Here is a 14,889-nt window from a genome sequence, read left to right as displayed (position 1 = left end):
AGAAACCGAGTTTCGATACCCGTGATGGGCAGAGCACAGACAGCCCATTGTGTAGCTTTGTGCATAACTACAAACAAAAATATCGTCTTCTTGATCAACGGATTTTCGTAAGTTTATTTTCTTTATCTTCAAATTTTACTTACCTTGGTGAAAGACGGCGCTACGTGTATTATATTAGGTAATAACTGTTAGCTTAAACAAGTGTTAGACAAGTGAAACTAATGCTAGTGTTATTGTTAGTATGTAACTTGTAAGGTGTTACGGACAGAGGATTTTCAGAAAGCGGTAACTATAGTGTCTTAAATATGAAACAAAGCTATGTTTTTAAGATGTGGAGATATTACATATCTTAGATGTATGGCTGGTAGTCTTTAATTTAGAATTTCTAGTAGTAGTACTACTACTACTAGTAATTATATTACTATTAATTATTTAAACATGAAATATGGGTTGTCAAAAGAATACATTTTTTTATTTGTAAAAATCATGTAGAAAACATCAGTATATGAATTATTTAACGTAATTTGGCCAAGAGATTAACAACTTTATGGATAACCTTTCAGCTACTGAAAATGAATAAAGTTAAAAAGTAAACTATCTAATTACACCACAAACGTAATGTATGACTTATAAGTTGTAATGCGGTAGCACTATTATTATTATTACTACTACTACTACTACTAGTAAAAATGATGATGACGATAATTATTATTATTTTATGATCTTTATTTGTTATTGTTATGAATATGGTTATCATGATGCTAGTTTTGAGTGTAGATTTGAGATAGAAATTCCAGAATGATTGTGGTACTGGACTGACTTTTGAAGAGATTCTGAATCATTTCATGAGTTTATATTAATTTAATATAATTAGACTGGTTAATTTTCCTGTAATGTAATTTGTTAATTGGGAAAATAAAAAAAATAATTGAAATGGGACTTTGACTCAATTCACGTAATTCATCATAATGAGTTTGTTAAAAAAAGAATGAATTGTTCACAAATGACATGTCTAGTTGGTAAACATATACTTTTAGTTTTTGTTATACTATCTAATTATTACATTTGCAAACGAATACTAGGAATACTAACTATTTTACAAGTAATTTGGCTTAAAAGGTGAGTTCCTTCTAGTACTATATTTTATGGTTAATGAAATGTTAATTTTAAATTTTAATGCCTTTAATATTATAGATTTTGTTTTCATGCAAAATTATTATTAATTTATACTTATAGCACAACAGTATTTATTTTGATAATAAACCCGAAAAAAACCAAAGTCTATTATTAGTTCTCAGTGGTAGTGCTGATAGTAAAAGTATTATTTTTATAGTACTAGTATTACAGTTGAAATAGACTGACTGCTCTTATTTCCATTGTATGCAACTTATTAGTGATTTCTGATCAGTCACCTATAGACTTTAGAAGCTGCTTAAGAAATTTTAGATGAATGTTAATTTTCCTTTTTCAGTTTTATTTCTATGAAAACTGTAAAACATTTAAAAAACGCTTAGTAAGAAATGTAAATTATATTTGAAATATGAATGGACAATAATTTAAAATATATTTGAGGTCTTGTTCCAAAACCAAAATGTTTGATATCCACTAATTAAAAATTATATCAGGCAGTACTGGGATAATTTGTCATTGAAAAAGTATCATTATTATGAAATTACACCTTATGAAGTTAAAATAATAATAACAAACTTGCATTATTATACAACATAAAGAATGTTCAATCTTTTCAAATAATATAATAATAAGGCTGGATGGTTAAACACACCCTAACAGCTGTTATTCATGATATATATGATGTCTAGACCACTACCATGTCTGTTGTATCTCAGCTGGCCTGATGAGTTCTGGTATTGGGCAAAAGACCTTGTCAGCACTGGATATAGCAGATGTAGTGTGGTTGACAAATTATAACATGTCCTTTGCTTTCACTCATGGATTCTTAGAATTAGTGACATTTGTAATTTGATTTGTTACTTGTAGCTAGTGTTATACTTTTATGCCTTTAACAAGGTGTCCCAAAAAAGATGTTTAGAAATTTAGATCATTATGGCACTGGTGAAAGTAAGAATTAAAGAGGCCAACATTTGTGGGTGAATGCAACATGTCCCCAACATGCAATCCCAACATGGCCAATTTGACACAGTAAAAATCGTGAAAAGCACAGAAAAATTTAAAACTGTCTTGAGACCTGCAAGAAAGTATCTTTGCACCAAATCCAATGTAAGTTGGTTGACATGCACATGAATAGTTCATGAAAACCACAAATAGTGCTTTCATCGCTGAGAAATTGAGCAAAAGAATAAAATTCCAAAATTGTTTATATTTCTCTTTGGGATCTGTAAAAAAAGTATCTTTGTACCAAATCCCATATAAATTGGACAAAGTCTGCAAAATATGGAGGAGTAATTGTCAAAAATCCCTAAAAGTATTCTTTTTGTGGCATCTTGACCACCCTATGATTACTAAAAATGGGCAAGTCCACCACTTTTGTTTGTCAATATGTGGGACCTATAGAAAAGTATATTTGTACCAAATTTGGTCAAATTACATTCAAGTAATTAACCAAAAGTCCCAAAATTAATTTTTTGTGACCTATGACTCCCTAAAAAGATTGAAAATGGGCAAATCCAACTAATTTGTGTGTCAGTGTGTTGGACACATGAAAATTCATATTTGTGCCAATTTTTATCTTGATTGCTGTAAATATACATTTTTGATTGTTTTATCTTTGACCCCATTAAATCCTTTAAAAAATTCTAAATTAAAAACAAAAAGTCTGGGTGTATTGGACTAAGGTATAACCCTACCAAGTTTCAAGTCAATCTGTCAAGAAATGAAGGAATAGCGGTCAATTGAATAGCGATGTTTGGAAGAAGAAACAATAGAAATCAGTATGTCTCTCTGCATAGACAAAATAGTGAGTAGAAAATTTATTATGTGATAAAAAACAGGAGGTGGTGATAAATGACAAGTATTATGACTTGAAGAATGGAAATACTAGAGCCAGTGAGTCTGTCTTAGAATCTTTTGTTATGCGATATTTATATTGGTGATCTGGATAACTTACCTGGGCAGTAAATTATTCATATTGTTGATGATATCAAAATGATGGATGAGGATGATGCTGTAGGAAATGTATCTATTTTGTGGGAAAGTACTACAAAGTATTTGAGTTTCAGATACAAAATTTTCTTTATATGATAGAAATGCTGGTCTTATGAAAAAGAAAGGATCTAGATGTGATTCTTGATGAAGCTTAAAACCTTCAACTGGATTAAAAAAGAACTATTTATAAATTGTTGGACAACTAGGATATCTTGACTCTCAACCTCCTTCAACAAACAAAAGTATTCATTAAATTCAGCCCTGATCCTCCACGTATTCATTAACTCTTTTATTAAACTCTTGTAGATTGTAGCCTCTACTGGTCCATATGGCAGTTTTTATTTTTTACATATTTGCCACTATAAAGAAAATCCTAATGTAAAAGAAAAATAAATTGAAAACTATGAATTCATTATTTCAAATGTTTGTAACTTATAGTCTTAAAATGAGGTGGGTTTCTACAAGGCTATATAATTACAGAACAAAGATAACTTATGGTGAGGTGGCTGTATCTTTGATTTTCTTGTTTAAATTAATGATATTGTTAGAAAAATGATTATGACACTTTATAATGATGCTATTCCATACAACATTAATTATTATCAAAATCACTGTTAAGTCGTATGGAGATATAAAAGCCTCTTTTTCATATCTGGTATATCAGTAGAGTGTGGGCAGTGCCTGAGGATTGGAGGGTTGCTAATTTTACTCCTGTTGTTAAAGGGAGTGATAAGAGTTTCCCTGGAAATTATAGATCAGTTAGTCTTTTGTAGTGGAAATATTTCTAGACACTGACAAAAAAAAGCTTTGCAAAATTTTTAAATAAACTATGATATAATAAGATAGCCTGTGTTAATTCACTAAAGATGAGTCTTATCTTATTAATATGTTAAGTTTTTTTTTATTACAAGATTTTATTCGTTACATGGATGATGTAAGGAGTATGGACTTAATGTATTTACAGTACTCCAGATAGCATATCTGCATAAAGTTTGCATAATTATTTGAGAGATACATGTTATTGTTTTTATTTTACACGTATTGGTTAGGTATGTACTATCACCAGTATACTTCAGTATCAGTTGTTGTGCCTACTGGTTGTACACTGTATAACAATACATCTAATTATCGATATGCATTGATGATAGATTTGAATTGATAACAATTGATGATAATACCCTTAACTATTGATGTTTTCAATAGTTTACAAATTTGATTATTTTTCCCATTCTGTTTATTTTATTTAAACCATTTCATGTAATTTCCCTTTGTTTCAAACTGGTTTTATGATTTCTAATCATTTGTCAGCCTAAAAGCACTTATCTACTATTAGCATTGTTGTTCATGCAATGGACTGAGCTTGTATTGAAGATTACTAATTACTATAATTCTGAATTTACTTTGTGTATCTTCACAATAATTGGCAGTCTTTTAGCAAATGTGAAAGTGCTGTATACAAAAAAATTCTGATTTTTATAAATCAAAACTTTGCACAAAATATAAATTTCATGATAGGTATAACTTATACTTATATCCATTTTAAAGTTTTCATATTTTATTTTGCATAATAATAAGGTATTATTGACACATTCAAACACTCATAATATAAATGATTCAAATCACTACATAAATCAGCATACAGATGTTTGCCTTTGATATTGAAATACCAACCACCATTTGCAGATACTGATAGAGGAAAAATTTGATCACTACTTTAATGATTGTGGCAAAAATTATCTGGAGTACTGACTTAGATTTTCAGTAAAAGCTTTTGATGAGGTGCAATACAAAAGAATAGCTAAGAGGATTACATCAGTAATGCTGGGTGATTATTGGAATTTGCTAATTGATTAGTTGTTGGTCTTATTAATTGATTATATTTAACTAAACGATTCTCGCAAGATGGTAAAAAAACATTGATTATTCTCACGTGAATCGCTTGAAAAACTTTTAACTACAAGTCAGGTTTCAGTACCAATGATGAGCAGAGCACAGATAGCTCATTGTGTTGCAATATTTTAATTACTTGGATTTTTGGAATAATTGAAAACAATAGTAATTGCCAACCCTAATTTTGATTAATTGAATATTTTTAATGAGTCATGACACTTATCAATTAAGTTTAACTTTAATTAATTGAAAGTAATAATGAAAAATCATAATAACGATATTTTGATTAATGGTTGGTGAAATAATTAGAAATACAAATTTTGATTAGTTGATTATTTTTGTGACATTAATCAGTTTCATTGTAGTTTTGATGACTGAATAATTGGAATAATCAGAAAAAACCAGTTTGATTATTTTCATGATGTTAATGTATTTAATCATAATTATGATTAATTCATAGTTGCAATAATAAAAATAGTAATAATCGGAAACATTAATTTCAATTAGTTATTTATGTTTGTGACATTAATTGTCTTAATTCTAATTGTGAGTGTTTTACATAAAACTAATTATTGTAATTGATGCTTATAGGTAATCTTCTAGCTCAAGTTAAAGACTAGTTATTTAAATGTGGTTGTATGGTAGAAAGCATTAGGTTGTTATTAGGTGTCCAGTCAAACTGGACCTTTGTTACTAGTGGAGAGCCTTATTAGTCTGTGTTACGGCCTTTGCTTTTCATTATTTACATTAATAAAAACTGTCCCAGAAATTCTAGGCCTATTAGTGTTACATCAGTTGTGGGGAAGGTTTTGGAAAGTCTGATAAAAGATGCTTTTGAAAGTCATTTAACAAAGTTTAGAATTTTATTGGATAATCAACATGGTTTCACTAAGGGAAAATTTTCTTTACATATAAAAAGCTGGTAAAAAATTATTTATAGGTGTGGGGGATAGGTTACCTAATTAGATAGAAGAAAGCAGAGGGTTGTTATAAATGGAGTTCAATTAAACTGGATTAATGTCACAAATGGGGTATGTTAGGGTTCAGTCCTAGGACCTTTGCTCTTTTTTGATTTACATCTATGACACAGATGAAGGAATGGTAAAAAAATGACTCAAATTTGCTGATGATATTAAGGTCTTGGGTGTTGGTTGCTGTGAGGGGGATGCTGCTGATTTACAAAAGGATTTAGATTATTTAGTTAGTTTAATTATAATAAATGCATGATAATTCATGTGGTTTATCATAATTTTAATTATAAATATAATTTGGATGGGAATAACCTTAACGGTGTTATGAAGGAAAGGGATCATGGTGTAATAGCCGATCAGTCTCTAAAACCATCCAAACAGTGTGCTGTTGCTAGTGGTAGGGCAAATAGGATTTTAGGTTGTATCTACAGAAATATTGAATACAAGTCTAAAAAGGTTATAATTTCATTGTACAGGTCACTGGTTAGGCAACATTTGGAATACTGTGTTCAGTCTTGGGCTCCTTACCTTAGGAAATACATTGAATTGCTGGAAAGGGTTCAGAGAAGGGTTACTAGAATGGTGTTTGGGATGGACAGGTTGTCATACGAGGAGAGGCTGAAATTTCTCAAATTGTTTTCTCTTGAAAAAAGAAGAATTGGGGGGGGATCTGATAGAGGTGTTTAAGATTGTAAAGGGAATTGATGGTGTTGATGCATCATCTTTTTTCTTACTTAATGGTGAGAATGATAGGACTAGGGAACACAAGTATAAATTTGGCAGGGTAGGAATCATCTTCAGCTAAGACAGTTTTATTTTTCTAACAGTGTGGTTGGCCTTTGGAACAGGTTACCTTTGGATATTGTGAAGGCAGTAAATTTAAGTGGGTTTAAGAGAAAGCTTTATAACCATAATAATGATGAGTGCAGCTGACTTTGAGTTGTTTTTTTAAACGGTTTAGTTTAGAGGATGGAACAGCCTAGATAAACCAGTAGGTCCCGAGTTGTCCATAAACATTATCTTATGTTAATGATATTCATAGTAAAGTTTGTTGATAAATTAAAACTTTGGTATTTTTAGCTCTATTAATGTATCTAGGTATTACAGAATAATCTGGATCAATTGATAAGCTGATACAGATACTTAACAAATGACCTTAAACTACAGTAACTGCAAGATAATACATCATTAAATAGTGTGATCAGGGCTGGCTCAAGATGGATTTGAACTGCTCAAAGAACCTACCACAAAATTTTAAGGGTGCAAAATTTAGAAAAATACTAACAAGCCAACAGAAAAAGGATAATTGTGGTGAAAATCTGTATTTAGAATTTAAATATCCTGTTGAATGCCAAAAATTTTACTCCAAATAAGGTCTTATCTTATATATGTGAAAAACAAATCAAAGACATTTTTCCAAGTACATTTATTGCTCTAAGAATTTTATTAACTTTGTCTGTTAAGTGTTGCGAGTGGTGAAAGATTGTTTTCAAGACTGAAGTTGATAGAAACATTTTTGTATTCCATGATGGGACAAGACAGATTAAACAGTCTAGCAGTAATAATCTGTATAAAATGAAATAGCCAGAGAAATTAATATGGACCAATTTAAGAAATGTTTTGCCATGTTAAAAGTGCCATTTCCTAAAGAATAATCTTTGTTTTTTATGTGTATTTTTCTAATATGTACTATTTTTGTACTCTGTATTCTGAATTTTAAAAATTATTTTAAAGTTTGAATGTATTACAGAAAAATAAATAATATAACAATTTTAATAAAGGACACAATTTTTTATTTTTACACTCTTCAGTCTTTGAATTTGAGCCAGCACTGAGTGTGTTTAAGAAAAGCCAACAAAATAGTATTTTGTTCTTAGTAGTTAAGCTAACAGAAATTTCAGATGTGTTAATAGTTACACTGATTTCATTTCAGAAGAGTAAATTATACAAATCAAAAGTTAATCTTCACTTGGAATACTGGCACAATTTTGGTCTGTTTATCTAAAAAAGGATATTTACTTATTGGAAAGGATTTAGAAAAGGCCTACTAGGATGCTTCTGAAAATGGAAGAGTTATTTTATTAGGATAAATTGAAACTTTTTATTTTTTCTTAGAAAGAAAAAAAAAGGTACAAGATGATCTTGTTTTACAAAATTATCAGGGGGATTGATTGCTAAAAGTCTAATTGTTTTGTACTGCATTCTGAAGATAATAGGACAAAAGTACACAAGTGTAAAAGGGAGATTGGCATATGAAATTAGTTCTAATGGTAGTAGTGGAGGTCAGAAACTTAACATAACAAAATTTAAGAACATCAAGAGACCTGTTGACTCATCTGAGCAGTTTCACCCACTAAATTATATTAAAAAAAAACAACTGTTTTCATTTAGATATTTATCAAGCTTTCCCTTAAATATACTGAAATCAATCTATTCCAAAGGCAAAGCATCCTGGTAGAAAAACTATGAAGGTGCCAAAATTTTTGTCCTATTATTCTCACTATTAAGTACAAAAATATGATACATCAACACTATCAATTCCCTTAATAATCTTAAACACTTCATTTAGATTCCCTATTAACTCTGGAAAGAACAGTTTCAGAGATCTTAGCCTTTCCATCATAGATATTGTCCTAGTAACCCTCCTCTGAACACAATGCTTCTAGTAACATGTACAATGAAATTTTCTTTATAACCTCTTTAGACTTGTATTCAATATTTCTGTAGATACAACCTAAAATCTAAAGTCAAAACCTAAAATAGGAGCAATACATTTCAGAAAAATAAAGAGCAGGTTTAAATTTTATTAAGGGTGGGTGTGAAAGGATAGTCTTGAGGGTCCAAATGGTCCTTTGTTGTCTATATGTTATGTTATAAGACTTGAAAAAATTCTTCTGTTTCAGATTAGATGTCATTTATGCTTTCAAAACTAAGTTTAAATTTGTTCTCAAAATTTGTTTTTTGTATAGACCTGTTGCTTGAAAACAACAGCAACAAAAGTTTAGTGTAGGATTTTCAGAGGTCTTAGTCTGGTGATTATAATATATATACATTGAGATGTTTTATTAAACCCAACACAAGTGTTCGGTGCACATAGTTTGAACAATTTGAAGGAGAATAAAGAAACAAGTTGTGAATTCAATAACATTAGGGTGTTAAAGAGAAAACTGTGGGGAAATAAAAACGTTTTACTTTTTTACCATTACTTTGCTAGATTTATGTAGCATCATCAGATGATTTTTGTAGAGTGATTTCCTTTTTTTTTCATGTAATCAATACATTTATAACTACATTTTCAGATTATATTACCTTTACTACAAGCAACAGGATACTGCTTATCCACCACTACATCCTTTACTTCAGTCATGCTACTGAGTGGGTTCTCGTCTTTATTAATTGTGTGAATTAAGTTTATTGTAATTAATGATCATTTGGCAAGTATTTATTAGTAACTTACAAAATTGACTCAAGTCATTCTGTATTACCCCAACTTCCTCAATACAACTAAAAATCTCCAAGTTTGTGTTATCAGCAGTAGAGCTGGGCAATTAAATCAATTGATATAATTGATTACCTATGAGCATTGGTTAAATTGATTAGTGTTACATAAAATAATCAATTACTTAAAATTATGATTAAATCAATTAATGTAAAAATATAAACAACTCATTAGAAACATTAATTGAAATTGTTTTAAAGTGTTACTGTTCTTGATTATTCAAACTATCTAAGATCTTAAAATATTGCTTTCTGATACAATATCTTACTTCCTCTCACAAAATAGCTTTTCTCGATTAGTACTGCCATCTATTGACACAAATTTTCAATGCTCTTCACTAGCCTTCTACCTCCCACTTCTGCATATCCATATGTAAATGATTATGCAACAGCTCTCCACCAATAGGAGCATGACACAACCTCTGTTGTGACTAGTGCCCTATCCACATTGGCACTTTTGATCACTCCTCAATTTAGCAGTAATAGTGTACAGACCTGCTTGTTTTTGCTTACATATTTTTCAACGTTTTTCTATATACTACAGACTTAGTTTTTCTTTACTATTTCTCTAATTTTTTTACATTTTTGTATTGTGAAAAGTTGTTTTTTCCAACTTTTCATACTTTTTTATATATTTTTTTGCTTTAAGTTTGGAATTGTCACTAGGCACTCTCAGTTTCAGGGAGTTACAACCACCATAACTGTCACTACTGTTGTGGGTTTCTGGACCACTACTACCAGGTTGAAGATGTGATGGCAATTATTCGATTAGGAATATACATGTTCATGCAACCTTCATCATCACAAGAGGAATATCCTGTCATGCTTGCTCCTGGGGTGTCTGACAGGGAAGACAAGAATTTGGACAGCCTACCCCCTTTCCCTGAATACGCTTCTCAGTCATGATTGTTATAGAGGGATTTACCCAAACCTCCTCCACCTTTTGTGGAATTAATTAATCAGGTTTGTGCTGTCTTATCCATTATCCCCTGATTCCTATGATTTTCAACATGCCCACCTTGGTGAAGAATCTATAAGCATTTTAGGGATCAACTTCTGTTGCGGGTTAGTATGCCTCATCCTCCTCATACATATGAAGATCGTTCTCTTCCTTCTCTTGTCTTGATTCCCAATGTTTAGATTCACTCATTACATTGTGGGATTCGAACCCTAATGCATCAGCAAATTTCTCACAACCTCAATTTTCCCATATCAGACTGATGTTGTCCACAATTCTACATGCAATTTTGACAATGCACTTGCTGGCTCAGGCAATTCATTTGTCTCTTAAAGGGTTTTCAGATTATGTTTGCAATCTTCTGTTTACTACAATGTCACGACTTTCATCTTTGACCATATCTTCATACGTGGCTGATTTGCTGTTATGAACTTCTGGGTCGGGATGACATTCTTTCTCAAGTATGTTTACCTACTACTTCCCTGGGTGATGTGGGCATGGTTTTGGATGTTTGGGGTTTTTTTTCCAACTCTTTGGAGGCCCAAGTTGAGTCCACTCATCTGCATAATTCATTATTCTTGTTAGCTTCCCCTTTATCCCTACCTCCTCCCACTGTTTTTGTGTTTGTCCCCAACCCCCTTAAACCTTTTGCCGGTTCTGGCTTCTTGTTCTTCATCATTCAAAGTCGAGTTTCGAGTTATTACTCAAAACTGTTTCAGAATATTACAGCATCAGTGACTTGGCTCCAGAGTCGGGGCCAGTGGGGAACAGGCTTTTTCATTTTTGACATATGTGGATACCATTTACAATGTCTCTTACAGGTTCTTTCAGAAGGTCTGGCTCTTCACTTCTATTCTCCTTCCCTGTTGTTTCCTCAACCTGTTGCCTTCCCCACCACCAAGGGATCCTATTTCTCACCAGCATCTAAAGAAAAGAGGTAGTTCAAGACTTATTTCAAAAAGAGGCCACAGAACTTGGGAAACCTTCTCAGCTGGAGTTTTACTTCTATCTGTTCGTTGTACTTAAAAAGATTGGAGATTGATGACCAGTTATAGATTTATCATCCCTGAACAGTTTCCTGGTCATACCCAAATTCACAATAGAGTCTGACTTCACCCTTAGGTGTGTTTTCACTTATGAGTAGTAAATGGTAAAGGTCAATATGTTGGATGCATATCTACATATTCCCTTCTCTCAGGTACACCGGTATTTCCACTGTTTTGTTTATCAGGAGCATGTTTATCAGTTTCAGACTCTACCATTTGGCCTGGCATTGACTCTTTATGCCTTCTGCCGAGTAGTGAAGTTGTTCGCTCGACTAATTCATGCCAGAGTCCTTTGTTTCCACCATTACATAGATAACTGGCTATTTTCGCCTTCCTCTCAGGTCGAATCTGTTTTTCATACTGAGTTTCTTCTTCAAGAGGCTGCCAAAGTAGGTTGGCTCATCAAGGTAGAGAAGTTGTCTCTCTCTCTCACACACACAAAATATCTGATTCATCTGGGTATGTTTCTCAATTCCCTCATCAGTCAGGTCCAGCCTTCTTCCCTTTATGGGATATAAAATGTCTTATTTGCAGTCTGTCAGCCTTTCACTCTCCTACTGCACAAGAGATCCTATCTCTTTTGGGGATGTGGGCTTCTCTTCAGTGGGTGTTACTCAACCAATGAAGCCTCATTTGGGGTATATTAGATGGTACTATTACCCTGCCTCCCCACCTATAGGCCGACTTCACTTGGTAGTTGGATCAGACCAATACAACCGTCGGGATTCCTCTTCCACATTCTTGACTGGATTTCCATCTTTTTACAGATGCTCTCCTTTTTGTTTGTGGTGCATATCTACACACTCAAAAGGTTTTGGGTCCTTGGACACTGGCCAAATCATCCCTCCATATCAATGTCTTGGAGTTGCTGTTGGTTCATTGTGTTCTGCTTCATTTCTTTTTGAATGTTTGGGGGCATTTAGTGATAGTCCACTCCAACAAATCCACAATAGTGTCTTATATCACAAGGCAAGGGAGTATCCGGTCACAAAATCTTTATTTCTGAATGTTAAATCTGTTCTCCTGGGCCCACAATCATCACATCAAATTGTTAGTATGTCATATTCTGGGTGCCCTGAAGCTGGTCATAGACCAATTATCTCAGCCCCACTAGATTCTCCTGACAGAGTGGTCATTAGGTCTGCAGGAGTTTTGGGAGTTGTGTGCTCATAGGGGTATTCCAAATGTGGATGCTTTTTGCCACATATTTCAACACACTATTTCCTCACTTATGGTCTCCCAATCCTTATCCTTTGGCAGAAGCTGTAGATTATATCAGTCAAAACTGGAAAGGGTATTACCTGTATACATAGCCTCCTATTTATCTTCTTTCCAGGGTCCTTTCACTGATTCAGACCACTCCATGTCATGTGCTCTTAGTGGCTCTGTTTTGTCCTGCTCATGTGTGGTTTCTACTTCTGGCAGGCTTTCAGTGTCACCTCCCTTCCTTTGCAATTTTCTTCCATGCTCCTTTGTCAACTCAATCTCAATCAGGCATGTATCATCCATCCATTCTCATTCTCCAGCTTCACATGTGGCTTTTGTCCAGTCCCTTGCCAGACAATCCAGATTTTCAAGGTGTGTTGCCTCATTGATTGCCCATTCTTCCTCCTTGGCAGTTTATTAGTGTAAATGGTATTCTTTCTGCTGCTGGTCATTCTGCTGGGGATATTATCCTTCACAACATTCCCTACCTCAGTTGACTGCATTTTCACTTGGATCTTTGATAGGAGACTCTCTGTTTCCTTGATTGCCTGCTATTGAACTGCATTATCATGCATGTTCAGATTTACTGAGTTTGCCTCTGTCATCCAACCTCCAGTATTGTCTTTGTTATTTTTTTTGTTTTCTCTTTTCTGTTCTCCCTGCCCAGTGTTTCTCCCAGATTGGAATCTCAGTGTTGTCCTTCATGCTATCACCCTTCCTCCATTGGAACCTTTGTCTTTGTGTTCTCTATATCACCTTTCCTTAAAATCCCCATTCTTCATATAATTGGCAGCAATCTGAAATTTTTGCAATTGATGCTCGTGTGCTGTTCCACAGTTCCTATGTTCTTCCCTGACTTTTCATTTTTGCCCAAGACTTCTGCTGCTATAGAGGGTAATTCCACTTTTTCTCCCAATTCTCACATTTATGACCATTATGATCCTGACAGCTACTTTTGTCTGATCCAGGCCCTTTGATCTTATCTCACTAGCACTGCTCTCATCCATGGTTCCTGTAATCATTTGTTTATTACATGGAATCCTTCCATATCCTGGAACCTCTCTCCCATTACCCTTACGAGATTGATTCACCAGTTAATTAGGCATGTTTATTCTTTTCTTTTGCCTGGAGATGTTGCCTTTTTAGGGTATCTTCTCATAAAATCCATCACTTCACTATGTCCCTGACTTTCCATTTTCTTTTGGAGGTCATCGTTGAGGCTGGTATGTGTACCACACTTCATACCTTTGTTTCACATTATTTACATCATGTGGCCATTTCTTGCCCAGTGGGTTTTTGTTTACCTCCAGTCGCCATCTTACACACTGTGATGTCGTTATGACTGGTGAGTAATATGTTTTTATTTTTTTACTTACAGGGGCCTTTTTGCTAGTGTATTGTGGTTCCCACTCTGTGGTGAGTGGTACCTGACAAGGTATACTTTTTTTTTTTAATTCGCACTCTCCATCCAGTAACCATTCTCGATGTTAATTAATGTTGTAGCTCTTCCTGCTGCAGACCCGATGTACAATTCCAGATGCTGCTAGGTGTTGGTTGTATGTCTCTGTTCAGTTGTCTTCTGTGCTGAAACAGTTACATCACAGGATTAGGTTATGCCCACTGTAGCAATGGGGTGTTCTGTAAGACTGCTAATAGTTCTCTCTAGTGGTCTTTTGCTTCATAAGTATGTTTGTCCCAGATCATATACTCTTGGACACACACGAGTAAAACAAACAAAGATTGTTACCCATTTTTGATGCTCTGTGGCATTAATACTCTTACTAATGCAGTCCTGATATACAATTCCAGATGCTGCCAGGTATTGGTTGATTGACTCTGTCATAGTGGTAGCTCTGCTTTCAAAGATAGGGTATTTTGGTCACCCGTTGCACTGTATCCAGTGGTGTATTCCTCCAAACTCTCCAAGCTTTTCCCTCCTTTCTTCTAGTGGAGTAAGAGTGTCCTTGCCACTTATCAGTTCCTAGCCACTGGAGTGGTGGACCATGGAGGCCTGTCCTCTTGAGCTATGTATCATACCACTCAGTTGAGAGTAGGGTGGCGGCATTCTGCAGGTGTCAATGGCATATAGTACCTCTTACTGTAGACCTGATGTACAATTCCAGATACCACCAGGTTTTGGTTGTATCGCTATGCCTTATTAATATATATATATATATATATATATATATATATATAT

General features: G+C 33.5%; 1 protein-coding gene across 1 annotated transcript in view; it reads left to right on the top strand.

Moving 5' to 3' along the window:
• The first annotated feature begins 198 nt into the window (after window positions 1–198).
• The window catches only part of LOC106471753 (transmembrane protein adipocyte-associated 1 homolog), a 55,571-nt gene continuing 40,880 nt past the window's right edge, over window positions 199–14,889 (top strand). The window contains exon 1 of the mRNA XM_013932376.2: window positions 199–285. The gene's annotated coding sequence lies outside the window, so the exon portion shown is untranslated. The remainder of the gene's footprint in view (window positions 286–14,889) is intronic.

This window comes from Limulus polyphemus, unplaced genomic scaffold (genome assembly GCF_000517525.1).
Source record: "Limulus polyphemus unplaced genomic scaffold, Limulus_polyphemus-2.1.2 Scaffold4834, whole genome shotgun sequence".
NCBI classification, from domain to species: Eukaryota; Metazoa; Arthropoda; class Merostomata; order Xiphosura; family Limulidae; genus Limulus; species Limulus polyphemus.
This window is presented reverse-complemented; position numbering and strand designations above follow the sequence as displayed.